Source organism: Eubalaena glacialis, chromosome 1, assembly GCF_028564815.1.
Source record: "Eubalaena glacialis isolate mEubGla1 chromosome 1, mEubGla1.1.hap2.+ XY, whole genome shotgun sequence".
In the NCBI taxonomy this organism is placed as follows: domain Eukaryota; kingdom Metazoa; phylum Chordata; class Mammalia; order Artiodactyla; family Balaenidae; genus Eubalaena; species Eubalaena glacialis.
Window position 1 is genome coordinate 142510534 of NC_083716.1, and position 16090 is coordinate 142526623.

Here is a 16090-nt window from a genome sequence, read left to right on the forward strand (position 1 = left end):
ATGCCAGGAAAGAGAAAAATGGATAAAGAAGTTGTGGTACTTAGGCACAATGGAATATCACTCAGCCATGAAATCAATGTCATAAGGCTAGTAGCAGCATGATGAGTGGATTTAGGGACGAGGATTCTAAGTGCAATAAGTCACACAGAAAAAGACACTTATCCTAAGATATCACTTATAGAGGGCATGTCAAAATCGCTACACTTGAACTGAATTACAAAACAGAACAGAGTCACATATTTAGAAGACACACTATGGCTGCTTAACGGGAAAGGTGAGGTGGGGTGATGCATAAAACAAGGGTTTGAAATTAGCTCCCATACCGTTCCATAAGCCAAATATGTAACAGACAAGACCTCCTCCCTGCTCAGTGAACTGGACTCAACACCCCCTATTCACCGCACAAGAATATATCTGACTAGCAAGAATCTTAAAACCTATGTATTGATATCTCTCTGGAGTTGAATCAAGAGGGTGTAAAGCGGCATAAACACAGCAGGGAAAAGCAGCTCAACCCCATTATCAAAATAAATTACTTAAAATGAACGCCATAAAACAAAGACAGTGAAAGAGAGAGAAATTCTTACAAAATCCGTTCGGAGGCTCTGATGCAACCTGGATTGACCATATCTAGACCCACAGCTGGATGAGACATAAGGCTGGACACTCTTGGGGCTGAGAGGTTTGGTGAGGTTGGGTGAGGAAACGCAGACCCTTTAAAGTAATACCGGGTGGTACCCACCCTATGGGTCCCAAATCTCCAGGTTCAAGGGCATCTTCCTACATTGAAAACGTGCATGGGAAACCCAGAAGATGGTACAGCGTGTGATCGGGAAAGGTTTCTAAAACGCACCTCATTTCTCCTCTCCTTGTGCTCGGGTTCGCCATTGCAGCCGCTTTACTAACAATCTCCCTACTTGGAGAATCAGCACCTTGAAGCTCCTGTTTGTTTCGTACAGGTTGCAATTTGTCCTGAGGATGAACGGGAAGAGGGGGAACCAACGAGAGACTAGCTCTAGGTGTTGGGACAGGCACAGGTCACTCTATTTCCCCATCAGGAAGAAGAATGAAGCACAGGCTCAGCCTGTCCTCCGGAACCAGAATAGGGCCTGAAGCAATCCTGCGCTTTTGCGGCCAGCTCCCAAAAAAGCGAGTTGACAAATGGAGCTCAGGGCCACTGCAATTCACAAACCTGCAGAGTTATCAATGATAACTCTCGTCCACAAATATATTGAGGGAAGGCAACGAAGAGGATTTGAAAGCAAGGCAGAATTGCAGGAAACAGATTTCAGGAGGTAGATTCGACTCGCCTTTAAAGCACATGAAAAGCGGCAAAACGTTGACAATGATGCCCTTGGCCAAAAAGGGCGTATGCGTTTTTTCCTGAATATATTCAGGAAAAAACGCATACGCCCTTTTTGGCCAACCAAGCAAGCCGGAAGTGCAAATCAGCACTACAAAGAAGTCTCGCTTGCCATCGGTCAAAAGGGCCATGCTGCCAAAAGTGTAAAAACCAGAAATTCAGGACAGGCCATGGAGACATGGGAGCCTTGCTACGCTGATGGGCAGGATGCCAATTGCCAACAGCCACTCTGGAGAAGTGTACGGTGTGTCCTGAAACATGTAATAAACACAGCTTACAGAGCATAGGGCACTTCCACTCATGGGCGTATAAATTGGGAAAACTAAAAATCAACAAGACACAGGCACCCCAAAGTTTCGGGCTGCTCTGTGTACAAGAACCTCCACTTAGGTACACCTTAAACATGCCAGGAAAGAGAAAAATGGATAAAGAAGTTGTGGTACTTAGGCACAATGGAATATCACTCAGCCATGAAATCAATGTCATAAGGCTAGTAGCAGCATGATGAGTGGATTTAGGGACGAGGATTCTAAGTGAAATAAGTCACACAGAAAAAGACACTTATCCTAAGATATCACTTATAGAGGGCATGTCAAAATCGCTACACTTGAACTGAATTACAAAACAGAACAGAGTCACATATTTAGAAGACACACTATGGCTGCTTAACGGGAAAGGTGAGGTGGGGTGATGCATAAAACAAGGGTTTGAAATTAGCTCCCATACCGTTCCATAAGCCAAATATGTAACAGACAAGACCTCCTCCCTGCTCAGTGAACTGGACTCAACACCCCCTATTCACCGCACAAGAATATATCTGACTAGCAAGAATCTTAAAACCTATGTATTGATATCTCTCTGGAGTTGAATCAAGAGGGTGTAAAGCGGCATAAACACAGCAGGGAAAAGCAGCTCAACCTCATTATCAAAATAAATTACTTAAAATGAACGCCATAAAACAAAGACAGTGAAAGAGAGAGAAATTCTTACAAAATCCGTTCGGAGGCTCTGATGCAACCTGGATTGACCATATCTAGACCCACAGCTGGATGAGACATAAGGCTGGACACTCTTGGGGCTGAGAGGTTTGGTGAGGTTGGGTGAGGAAACGCAGACCCTTTAAAGTAATACCGCGGGGTACCCACCCCATGGGTCCCAAATCTCCAGGTTCAAGGGCATCTTCCTACATTGAAAACGTGCATGGGAAACCCAGAAGATGGTACAGCGTGTGATCGGGAAAGGTTTCTAAAACGCACCTCATTTCTCCTCTCCTTGTACTCGGGTTCGCCATTGCAGCCGCTTTACTAACAATCTCCCTACTTGGAGAATCAGCACCTTGAAGCTCCTGTTTGTTTCGTACAGGTTGCAATTTGTCCTGAGGATGAACGGGAAGAGGGGGAACCAACGAGAGACTAGCTCTAGGTGTTGGGACAGGCACAGGTCACTCTATTTCCCCATCAGGAAGAAGAATGAAGCACAGGCTCAGCCTGTCCTCCGGAACCAGAATAGGGCCTGAAGCAATCCTGCGCTTTTGCGGCCAGCTCCCAAAAAAGCGAGTTGACAAATGGAGCTCAGGGCCACTGCAATTCACAAACCTGCAGAGTTATCAATGATAACTCTCGTCCACAAATATATTGAGGGAAGGCAACGAAGAGGATTTGAAAGCAAGGCAGAATTGCAGGAAACAGATTTCAGGAGGTAGATTCGACTCGCCTTTAAAGCACATGAAAAGCGGCAAAACGATGACAATGATGCCCTTGGCCAAAAAGGGCGTATGCGTTTTTTCCTGAATATATTCAGGAAAAAACGCATACGCCCTTTTTGGCCAACCAAGCAAGCCGGAAGTGCAAATCAGCACTACAAAGAAGTCTCGCTGGCCATCGGTCAAAAGGGCCATGCTGCAAACAGTGTAAAAACCAGAAATGCAGGACAGGCCATGGAGACATGGGAGCCTTGCTACGCTGATGGGCGGGATGCCAATTGCCAACAGCCACTCTGGAGAAGTGTACGGTGTGTCCTGAAACATGTAATAAACACAGCTTACAGAGCATAGGGCACTTCCACTCATGGGCGTATAAATTGGGAAAGCTAAAAAGCAACAAGACACAGGCAGCCCAAATTTTAGGGCTGCTCTGTGTACAAGAACCTCCACTTCAGTACCCCTTAAACATCCCAGGAAAGAGAAAAATGGATAAAGAAGTTGTGGTACTTAGGCACAATGGAATCTCACTCAGCCATGGAATCAGTGTCATAAGGCTAGTAGCAGCATGATGGGTGGATTTAGGGACGAGGATTCTAAGTGAAATAGGTCACACAGAAAAAGACACTTATCCTAAGATATCACTTATAGAGGGCATGTCAAAATCGCTACACTTGAACTGAATTACAAAACAGAACAGAGTCACACATTTAGAAGACACACTATGGCTGCGTAACGGGAAAGGGGAGGTGGGGTGATGCATAAAACAAGGGTTTGAAATTAGCTCCCATACCGTTCCATAAGCCAAATATGTAACAGACAAGACCTCCTCCCTGCTCAGTGAACTGGACTCAACACCCCCTATTCACCGCACAAGAATATATCTGACTAGCAAGAATCTTAAAACCTATGTATTGATATCTCTCTGGAGTTGAATCAAGAGGGTGTAAAGCGGCATAAACACAGCAGGGATAAGCAGCTCAACTCCATTTTCAAAATAAATTACTTAAAATGAACCCCATAAAGCAAAGACAGTGAAAAGAGAGAGAAATTCTTGCAAAATCCGTTCGGGGGCTCTGATGCAACCTGGATTGACCATATCTAGACCCACAGCTGGATGAGACATAAGGCTGGACACTCTTGGGGCTGAGAGGTTTGGTGAGGTTGGGTGAGGAAACGCAGACCCTTTAAAGTAACACCGCGCGGTACCCACCCCATGGGTCCCAAATCTCCAGGTTCAAGGGCATCTTCCTACATCGAAAACGTGCATGGGAAACCCAGAAGATGGTACAGCGTGTGATCGGGAAAGGTTTCTAAAACGCACCTCATTTCTCCTCTCCTTGTGCTCGGGTTCGACATTCCAGCCGCTTTACTAACAATCTCCCTACTTAGAGAATCAGCACCTTGAAGCTCCTGTTTGTTTCGTACAGGTTGCAATTAGTCCTGAGGATGAACGGGAAGAGGGGGAACCAACGAGAGACTAGCTCTAGGTGTTGGGACAGGCACAGGTCACTCTATTTCCCCATCAGGAAGAAGAATGAAGCACAGGCTCAGCCTGTCCTCCGGAACCAGAATAGGGCCTGAAGCAATCCTGCGCTTTTGCGGCCAGCTCCCAAAAAAGCGAGTTGACAAATGGAGCTCAGGGCCACTGCAATTCACAAACCTGCAGAGTTATCAATGATAACTCTCGTCCACAAATATATTGAGGGAGGCAACGAAGAGGATTTGAAAGCAAGGCAGAATTGCAGGAAACAGATTTCAGGAGGTAGATTCGACTCGCCTTTAAAGCACATGAAAAGCGGCAAAACGTTGACAATGATGCCCTTGGCCAAAAAGGGCGTATGCGTTTTTTCCTCAATATATTCAGGAAAAAACGCATACGCCCTTTTTGGCCAACCAAGCAAGCCGGAAGTGCAAATCAGCACTACAAAGAAGTCTCGCTTGCCATCGGTCAAAAGGGCCATGCTGCCAAAAGTGTAAACAACAGAAATTCAGGACAGGCCATGGAGACATGGGAGCCTTGCTACGCTGATGGGCAGGATGCCAATTGCCAACAGCCACTCTGGAGAAGTGTACGGTGTGTCCTGAAACATGTAATAAACACAGCTTACAGAGCATAGGGCACTTCCACTCATGGGCGTATAAATTGGGAAAACTACAAATCAACAAGACACAGGCACCCCAAAGTTTCGGGCTGCTCTGTGTACAAGAACCTCCACTTAGGTACACCTTAAACATGCCAGGAAAGAGAAAAATGGATAAAGAAGTTGTGGTACTTAGGCACAATGGAATATCACTCAGCCATGAAATCAATGTCATAAGGCTAGTAGCAGCATGATGAGTGGATTTAGGGACGAGGATTCTAAGTGAAATAAGTCACACAGAAAAAGACACTTATCCTAAGATATCACTTATAGAGGGCATGTCAAAATCGCTACACTTGAACTGAATTACAAAACAGAACAGAGTCACATATTTAGAAGACACACTATGGCTGCTTAACGGGAAAGGTGAGGTGGGGTGATGCATAAAACAAGGGTTTGAAATTAGCTCCCATACCGTTCCATAAGCCAAATATGTAACAGACAAGACCTCCTCCCTGCTCAGTGAACTGGACTCAACACCCCCTATTCACCGCACAAGAATATATCTGACTAGCAAGAATCTTAAAACCTATGTATTGATATCTCTCTGGAGTTGAATCAAGAGGGTGTAAAGCGGCATAAACACAGCAGGGAAAAGCAGCTCAACCCCATTATCAAAATAAATTACTTAAAATGAACGCCATAAAACAAAGACAGTGAAAGAGAGAGAAATTCTTACAAATCCGTTCGGAGGCTCTGATGCAACCTGGATTGACCATATCTAGACCCACAGCTGGATGAGACATAAGGCTGGACACTCTTGGGGCTGAGAGGTTTGGTGAGGTTGGGTGAGGAAACGCAGACCCTTTAAAGTAATACCGCGGGGTACCCACCCCATGGGTCCCAAATCTCCAGGTTCAAGGGCATCTTCCTACATTGAAAACGTGCATGGGAAACCCAGAAAATGGTACAGCGTGTGATCGGGAAAGGTTTCTAAAACGCACCTCATTTCTCCTCTCCTTGTGCTCGGGTTCGCCATTGCAGCCGCTTTACTAACAATCTCCCTACTTGGAGAATCAGCACCTGGAACCTCCTGTTTGTTTCGTACAGGTTGCAATTTGTCCTGAGGATGAACGGGAAGAGGGGGAACCAACGAGAGACTAGCTCTAGGTGTTGGGACAGGCACAGGTCACTCTATTTCCCCATCAGGAAGAAGAATGAAGCACAGGCTCAGCCTGCCCCCCGGAACCAGAATAGGGCCTGAAGCAATCCTGCACTTTTGCGGCCAGCTCCCAAAAAAGCGAGATGACAAATGGAGCTCAGGGCCACTGCAATTCACAAACCTGCAGAGTTATCAATGATAACTCTCGTCCACAAATATATTGAGGGAAGGCAACGAAGACGATTTGAAAGCAAGGCAGAATTGCAGGAAACAGATTTCAGGAGGTAGATTCGACTCGCCTTTAAAGCACATGAAAAGCAGCAAAACGTTGACAATGATGCCCTTGGCCAAAAAGGGCGTATGCGTTTTTTCCTGAATATACTCAGGAAAAAACGCATACGCCCTTTTTGGCCAACCAAGCAAGCCGGAAGTGCAAATCAGCACTACAAAGAAGTCTCGCTTGCCATCGGTCAAAAGGGCCATGCTGCCAAAAGTGTAAAAACCAGAAATTCAGGACAGGCCATGGAGACATGGGAGCCTTGCTACGCTGATGGGCAGGATGCCAATTGCCAACAGCCACTCTGGAGAAGTGTACGGTGTGTCCTGAAACATGTAATAAACACAGCTTACAGAGCATAAGGCACTTCCACTCATGGGCGTATAAATTGGGAAAACTACAAATCAACAAGACACAGGCACCCCAAAGTTTCGGGCTGCTCTGTGTACAAGAACCTCCACTTAGGTACACCTTAAACATGCCAGTAAAGAGAAAAATGGATAAAGAAGTTGTGGTACTTAGGCACAATGGAATATCACTCAGCCATGAAATCAATGTCATAAGGCTAGTAGCAGCATGATGAGTGGATTTAGGGACGAGGATTCTAAGTGAAATAAGTCACACAGAAAAAGACAGTTATCCTAAGATATCACTTATAGAGGGCATGTCAAAATCACTACACTTGAACTGAATTACAAAACAGAACAGAGTCACATATTTAGAAGACACACTATGGCTGCTTAACGGGAAAGGTGAGGTGGGGTGATGCATAAAACAAGGGTTTGAAATTAGCTCCCATACCGTTCCATAAGCCAAATATGTAACAGACAAGACCTCCTCCCTGCTCAGTGAACTGGACTCAACACCCCCTATTCACCGCACAAGAATATATCTGACTAGCAAGAATCTTAAAACCTATGTATTGATATCTCTCTGGAGTTGAATCAAGAGGGTGTAAAGCGGCATAAACACAGCAGGGAAAAGCAGCTCAACCCCATTATCAAAATAAATTACTTAAAATGAACGCCATAAAACAAAGACAGTGAAAGAGAGAGAAATTCTTACAAAATCCGTTCGGAGGCTCTGATGCAACCTGGATTGACCATATCTAGACCCACAGCTGGATGAGACATAAGGCTGGACACTCTTGGGGCTGAGAGGTTTGGTGAGGTTGGGTGAGGAAACGCAGACCCTTTAAAGTAATACCGCGGGGTACCCACCCCATGGGTCCCAAATCTCCAGGTTCAAGGGCATCTTCCTACATTGAAAACGTGCATGGGAAACCCAGAAGATGGTACAGCGTGTGATCGGGAAAGGTTTCTAAAACGCACCTCATTTCTCCTCTCCTTGTACTCGGGTTCGCCATTGCAGCCGCTTTACTAACAATCTCCCTACTTGGAGAATCAGCACCTTGAAGCTCCTGTTTGTTTCGTACAGGTTGCAATTTGTCCTGAGGATGAACGGGAAGAGGGGGAACCAACGAGAGACTAGCTCTAGGTGTTGGGACAGGCACAGGTCACTCTATTTCCCCATCAGGAAGAAGAATGAAGCACAGGCTCAGCCTGTCCTCCGGAACCAGAATAGGGCCTGAAGCAATCCTGCGCTTTTGCGGCCAGCTCCCAAAAAAGCGAGTTGACAAATGGAGCTCAGGGCCACTGCAATTCACAAACCTGCAGAGTTATCAATGATAACTCTCGTCCACAAATATATTGAGGGAAGGCAACGAAGAGGATTTGAAAGCAAGGCAGAATTGCAGGAAACAGATTTCAGGAGGTAGATTCGACTCGCCTTTAAAGCACATGAAAAGCGGCAAAACGTTGACAATGATGCCCTTGGCCAAAAAGGGCGTATGCGTTTTTTCCTGAATATATTCAGGAAAAAACGCATACGCCCTTTTTGGCCAACCAAGCAAGCCGGAAGTGCAAATCAGCACTACAAAGAAGTCTCGCTTGCCATCGGTCAAAAGGGCCATGCTGCCAAAAGTGTAAAAACCAGAAATTCAGGACAGGCCATGGAGACATGGGAGCCTTGCTACGCTGATGGGCAGGATGCCAATTGCCAACAGCCACTCTGGAGAAGTGTACGGTGTGTCCTGAAACATGTAATAAACACAGCTTACAGAGCATAAGGCACTTCCACTCATGGGCGTATAAATTGGGAAAACTACAAATCAACAAGACACAGGCACCCCAAAGTTTCGGGCTGCTCTGTGTACAAGAACCTCCACTTAGGTACACCTTAAACATGCCAGTAAAGAGAAAAATGGATAAAGAAGTTGTGGTACTTAGGCACAATGGAATATCACTCAGCCATGAAATCAATGTCATAAGGCTAGTAGCAGCATGATGAGTGGATTTAGGGACGAGGATTCTAAGTGAAATAAGTCACACAGAAAAAGACAGTTATCCTAAGATATCACTTATAGAGGGCATGTCAAAATCACTACACTTGAACTGAATTACAAAACAGAACAGAGTCACATATTTAGAAGACACACTATGGCTGCTTAACGGGAAAGGTGAGGTGGGGTGATGCATAAAACAAGGGTTTGAAATTAGCTCCCATACCGTTCCATAAGCCAAATATGTAACAGACAAGACCTCCTCCCTGCTCAGTGAACTGGACTCAACACCCCCTATTCACCGCACAAGAATATATCTGACTAGCAAGAATCTTAAAACCTATGTATTGATATCTCTCTGGAGTTGAATCAAGAGGGTGTAAAGCGGCATAAACACAGCAGGGAAAAGCAGCTCAACCCCATTATCAAAATAAATTACTTAAAATGAACGCCATAAAACAAAGACAGTGAAAGAGAGAGAAATTCTTACAAAATCCGTTCGGAGGCTCTGATGCAACCTGGATTGACCATATCTAGACCCACAGCTGGATGAGACATAAGGCTGGACACTCTTGGGGCTGAGAGGTTTGGTGAGGTTGGGTGAGGAAACGCAGACCCTTTAAAGTAATACCGCGGGGTACCCACCCCATGGGTCCCAAATCTCCAGGTTCAAGGGCATCTTCCTACATTGAAAACGTGCATGGGAAACCCAGAAGATGGTACAGCGTGTGATCGGGAAAGGTTTCTAAAACGCACCTCATTTCTCCTCTCCTTGTGCTCGGGTTCGCCATTCCAGCCGCATTACTAGCAATCTCCTTACTTGGAGAATCAGCACCTTGAAGCTCCTGTTTGTTTCGTACAGGTTGCAATTTGTCCTGAGGATGAACGGGAAGAGGGGGAACCAACGAGAGACTAGCTCTAGGTGTTGGGACAGGCACAGGTCACTCTATTTCCCCATCAGGAAGAAGAATGAAGCACAGGCTCAGCCTGCCCCTCGGAACCAGAATAGGGCCTGAAGCAATCCTGCGCTTTTGCGGCCAGCTCCCAAAAAAGTTAGTTGACAAATGGAGCTCAGGGCCACTGCAATTCACAAACCTGCAGAGTTATCAATGATAACTCTCGTCCACAAATATATTGAGGGAAGGCAATGAAGAGGATTTGAAAGCAAGGCAGAATTGCAGGAAACAGATTTCAGGAGGTAGATTCGACTCGCCTTTAAAGCACATGAAAAGCGGCAAAACGTTGACAATGATGCCCTTGGCCAAAAAGGGCGTATGCGTTTTTTCCTGAATATATTCAGGAAAAAACGCATACGCCCTTTTTGGGCAACCAAGCAAGCCGGAAGTGCAAATCAGCACTACAAAGAAGTCTCGCTTGCCATCGGTCAAAAGGGCCATGCTGCCAAAAGTGTAAACAACAGAAATTCAGGACAGGCCATGGAGACATGGGAGCCTTGCTACGCTGATGGGCAGGATGCCAATTGCCAACAGCCACTCTGGAGAAGTGTACGGTGTGTCCTGAAACATGTAATAAACACAGCTTACAGAGCATAGGGCACTTCCACTCATGGGCGTATAAATTGGGAAAACTACAAATCAACAAGACACAGGCACCCCAAAGTTTCGGGCTGCTCTGTGTACAAGAACCTCCACTTAGGTACACCTTAAACATGCCAGGAAAGAGAAAAATGGATAAAGAAGTTGTGGTACTTAGGCACAATGGAATATCACTCAGCCATGAAATCAATGTCATAAGGCTAGTAGCAGCATGATGAGTGGATTTAGGGACGAGGATTCTAAGTGAAATAAGTCACACAGAAAAAGACACTTATCCTAAGATATCACTTATAGAGGGCATGTCAAAATCGCTACACTTGAACTGAATTACAAAACAGAACAGAGTCACATATTTAGAAGACACACTATGGCTGCGTAATGGGAAAGGTGAGGTGGGGTGATGCATAAAACAAGGGTTTGAAATTAGCTCCCATACCGTTCCATAAGCCAAATATGTAACAGACAAGACCTCCTCCCTGCTCAGTGAACTGGACTCAACACCCCCTATTCACCGCACAAGAATATATCTGACTAGCAAGAATCTTAAAACCTATGTATTGATATCTCTCTGGAGTTGAATCAAGAGGGTGTAAAGCGGCATAAACACAGCAGGGAAAAGCAGCTCAACCCCATTATCAAAATAAATTACTTAAAATGAACGCCATAAAACAAAGACAGTGAAAGAGAGAGAAATTCTTACAAATCCGTTCGGAGGCTCTGATGCAACCTGGATTGACCATATCTAGACCCACAGCTGGATGAGACATAAGGCTGGACACTCTTGGGGCTGAGAGTTTTGGTGAGGTTGGGTGAGGAAACGCAGACCCTTTAAAGTAATACCGCGGGGTACCCACCCCATGGGTCCCAAATCTCCAGGTTCAAGGGCATCTTCCTACATTGAAAACGTGCATGGGAAACCCAGAAGATGGTACAGCGTGTGATCGGGAAAGGTTTCTAAAACGCACCTCATTTCTCCTCTCCTTGTGCTCGGGTTCGCCATTCCAGCCGCTTTACTAACAATCTCCCTACTTGGAGAATCAGCACCTTGAAGCTCCTGTTTGTTTCGTACAGGTTGCAATTTGTCCTGAGGATGAACGGGAAGAGGGGGAACCAACGAGAGACTAGCTCTAGGTGTTGGGACAGGCACAGGTCACTCTATTTCCCCATCAGGAAGAAGAATGAAGCACAGGCTCAGCCTGCCCCCCGGAACCAGAATAGGGCCTGAAGCAATCCTGCGCTTTTGCGGCCAGCTCCCAAAAAAGCGAGTTGACAAATGGAGCTCAGGGCCACTGCAATTCACAAACCTGCAGAGTTATCAATGATAACTCTCGTCCACAAATATATTGAGGGAAGGCAACGAAGAGGGTTTGAAAGCAAGGCAGAATTGCAGGAAACAGATTTCAGGAGGTAGATTCGACTCGCCTTTAAAGCACATGAAAAGCGGCAAAACGTTGACAATGATGCCCTTGGCCAAAAAGGGCGTATGCGTTTTTTCCTGAATATATTCAGGAAAAAACGCATACGCCCTTTTTGGCCAACCAAGCAAGCCGGAAGTGCAAATCAGCACTACAAAGAAGTCTCGCTTGCCATCGGTCAAAAGGGCCACGCTGCAAAAAGAGTAAACACCAGAAATGCAGGACAGGCCATGGAGACATGGGAGACTTGCTAGGCTGAGGGGTGGGATGTCAATTGCCAACAGCCACTCTGGAGAAGTGTACGGTGTGTCCTGAAACATGTAATAAACACAGCTTACAGAGCATAGGGCACTTCCACTCATGGGCGTATAAATTGGGAAAACTAAAAATCAACAAGACACAGGCACCCCAAAGTTTCGGGCTGCTCTGTGTACAAGAACCTCCACTTAGGTACACCTTAAACATGCCAGGAAAGAGAAAAATGGATAAAGAAGTTGTGGTACTTAGGCACAATGGAATATCACTCAGCCATGAAATCAATGTCATAAGGCTAGTAGCAGCATGATGAGTGCATTTAGGGACGAGGATTCTAAGTGAAATAAGTCACACAGAAAAAGACACTTATCCTAAGATATCACTTATAGAGGGCATGTCAAAATCGCTACACTTGAACTGAATTACAAAACAGAACAGAGTCACACATTTAGAAGACACACTATGGCTGCTTAACGGGAAAGGTGAGGTGGGGTGATGCATAAAACAAGGGTTTGAAATTAGCTCACATACCGTTCCATAAGCCAAATATGTAACAGACAAGACCTCCTCCCTGCTCAGTGAACTGGACTCAACACCCCCTATTCACCGCACAAGAATATATCTGACTAGCAAGAATCTTAAAACCTATGTATTGATATCTCTCTGGAGTTGAATCAAGAGGGTGTAAAGCGGCATAAACACAGCAGGGAAAAGCAGCTCAACCCCATTATCAAAATAAATTACTTAAAATGAACGCCATAAAACAAAGACAGTGAAAGAGAGAGAAAATCTTACAAAATCCGTTCGGAGGCTCTGATGCAACCTGGATTGACCATATCTAGACCCACAGCTGGATGAGACATAAGGCTGGACACTCTTGGGGCTGAGAGGTTTGGTGAGGTTGGGTGAGGAAACGCAGACCCTTTAAAGTAATACCGCGGGGTACCCACCCCATGGGTCCCAAATCTCCAGGTTCAAGGGCATCTTCCTACATTGAAAACGTGCATGGGAAACCCAGAAGATGGTACAGCGTGTGATCGGGAAAGGTTTCTAAAACGCACCTCATTTCTCCTCTCCTTGTGCTCGGGTTCGCCATTCCAGCCGCTTTACTAACAATCTCCCTACTTGGAGAATCAGCACCTGGAACCTCCTGTTTGTTTCGTACAGGTTGCAATTTGTCCTGAGGATGAACGGGAAGAGGGGGAACCAACGAGAGACTAGCTCTAGGTGTTGGGACAGGCACAGGTCACTCTATTTCCCCATCAGGAAGAAGAATGAAGCACAGGCTCAGCCTGCCCCCCGGAACCAGAATAGGGCCTGAAGCAATCCTGCACTTTTGCGGCCAGCTCCCAAAAAAGCGAGATGACAAATGGAGCTCAGGGCCACTGCAATTCACAAACCTGCAGAGTTATCAATGATAACTCTCGTCCACAAATATATTGAGGGAAGGCAACGAAGACGATTTGAAAGCAAGGCAGAATTGCAGGAAACAGATTTCAGGAGGTAGATTCGACTCGCCTTTAAAGCACATGAAAAGCAGCAAAACGTTGACAATGATGCCCTTGGCCAAAAAGGGCGTATGCGTTTTTTCCTGAATATACTCAGGAAAAAACGCATACGCCCTTTTTGGCCAACCAAGCAAGCCGGAAGTGCAAATCAGCACTACAAAGAAGTCTCGCTTGCCATCGGTCAAAAGGGCCATGCTGCCAAAAGTGTAAAAACCAGAAATTCAGGACAGGCCATGGAGACATGGGAGCCTTGCTACGCTGATGGGCAGGATGCCAATTGCCAACAGCCACTCTGGAGAAGTGTACGGTGTGTCCTGAAACATGTAATAAACACAGCTTACAGAGCATAAGGCACTTCCACTCATGGGCGTATAAATTGGGAAAACTACAAATCAACAAGACACAGGCACCCCAAAGTTTCGGGCTGCTCTGTGTACAAGAACCTCCACTTAGGTACACCTTAAACATGCCAGTAAAGAGAAAAATGGATAAAGAAGTTGTGGTACTTAGGCACAATGGAATATCACTCAGCCATGAAATCAATGTCATAAGGCTAGTAGCAGCATGATGAGTGGATTTAGGGACGAGGATTCTAAGTGAAATAAGTCACACAGAAAAAGACAGTTATCCTAAGATATCACTTATAGAGGGCATGTCAAAATCACTACACTTGAACTGAATTACAAAACAGAACAGAGTCACATATTTAGAAGACACACTATGGCTGCTTAACGGGAAAGGTGAGGTGGGGTGATGCATAAAACAAGGGTTTGAAATTAGCTCCCATACCGTTCCATAAGCCAAATATGTAACAGACAAGACCTCCTCCCTGCTCAGTGAACTGGACTCAACACCCCCTATTCACCGCACAAGAATATATCTGACTAGCAAGAATCTTAAAACCTATGTATTGATATCTCTCTGGAGTTGAATCAAGAGGGTGTAAAGCGGCATAAACACAGCAGGGAAAAGCAGCTCAACCCCATTATCAAAATAAATTACTTAAAATGAACGCCATAAAACAAAGACAGTGAAAGAGAGAGAAATTCTTACAAAATCCGTTCGGAGGCTCTGATGCAACCTGGATTGACCATATCTAGACCCACAGCTGGATGAGACATAAGGCTGGACACTCTTGGGGCTGAGAGGTTTGGTGAGGTTGGGTGAGGAAACGCAGACCCTTTAAAGTAATACCGCGGGGTACCCACCCCATGGGTCCCAAATCTCCAGGTTCAAGGGCATCTTCCTACATTGAAAACGTGCATGGGAAACCCAGAAGATGGTACAGCGTGTGATCGGGAAAGGTTTCTAAAACGCACCTCATTTCTCCTCTCCTTGTGCTCGGGTTCGCCATTCCAGCCGCATTACTAGCAATCTCCTTACTTGGAGAATCAGCACCTTGAAGCTCCTGTTTGTTTCGTACAGGTTGCAATTTGTCCTGAGGATGAACGGGAAGAGGGGGAACCAACGAGAGACTAGCTCTAGGTGTTGGGACAGGCACAGGTCACTCTATTTCCCCATCAGGAAGAAGAATGAAGCACAGGCTCAGCCTGCCCCTCGGAACCAGAATAGGGCCTGAAGCAATCCTGCGCTTTTGCGGCCAGCTCCCAAAAAAGTTAGTTGACAAATGGAGCTCAGGGCCACTGCAATTCACAAACCTGCAGAGTTATCAATGATAACTCTCGTCCACAAATATATTGAGGGAAGGCAATGAAGAGGATTTGAAAGCAAGGCAGAATTGCAGGAAACAGATTTCAGGAGGTAGATTCGACTCGCCTTTAAAGCACATGAAAAGCGGCAAAACGTTGACAATGATGCCCTTGGCCAAAAAGGGCGTATGCGTTTTTTCCTGAATATATTCAGGAAAAAACGCATACGCCCTTTTTGGCCAACCAAGCAAGCCGGAAGTGCAAATCAGCACTACAAAGAAGTCTCGCTTGCCATCGGTCAAAAGGGCCATGCTGCCAAAAGTGTAAACAACAGAAATTCAGGACAGGCCATGGAGACATGGGAGCCTTGCTACGCTGATGGGCAGGATGCCAATTGCCAACAGCCACTCTGGAGAAGTGTACGGTGTGTCCTGAAACATGTAATAAACACAGCTTACAGAGCATAGGGCACTTCCACTCATGGGCGTATAAATTGGGAAAACTAAAAATCAACAAGACACAGGCACCCCAAAGTTTCGGGCTGCTCTGTGTACAAGAACCTCCACTTAGGTACACCTTAAACATGCCAGGAAAGAGAAAAATGGATAAAGAAGTTGTGGTACTTAGGCACAATGGAATATCACTCAGCCATGAAATCAATGTCATAAGGCTAGTAGCAGCATGATGAGTGGATTTAGGGACGAGGATTCTAAGTGAAATAAGTCACACAGAAAAAGACACTTATCCTAAGATATCACTTATAGAGGGCATGTCAAAATCG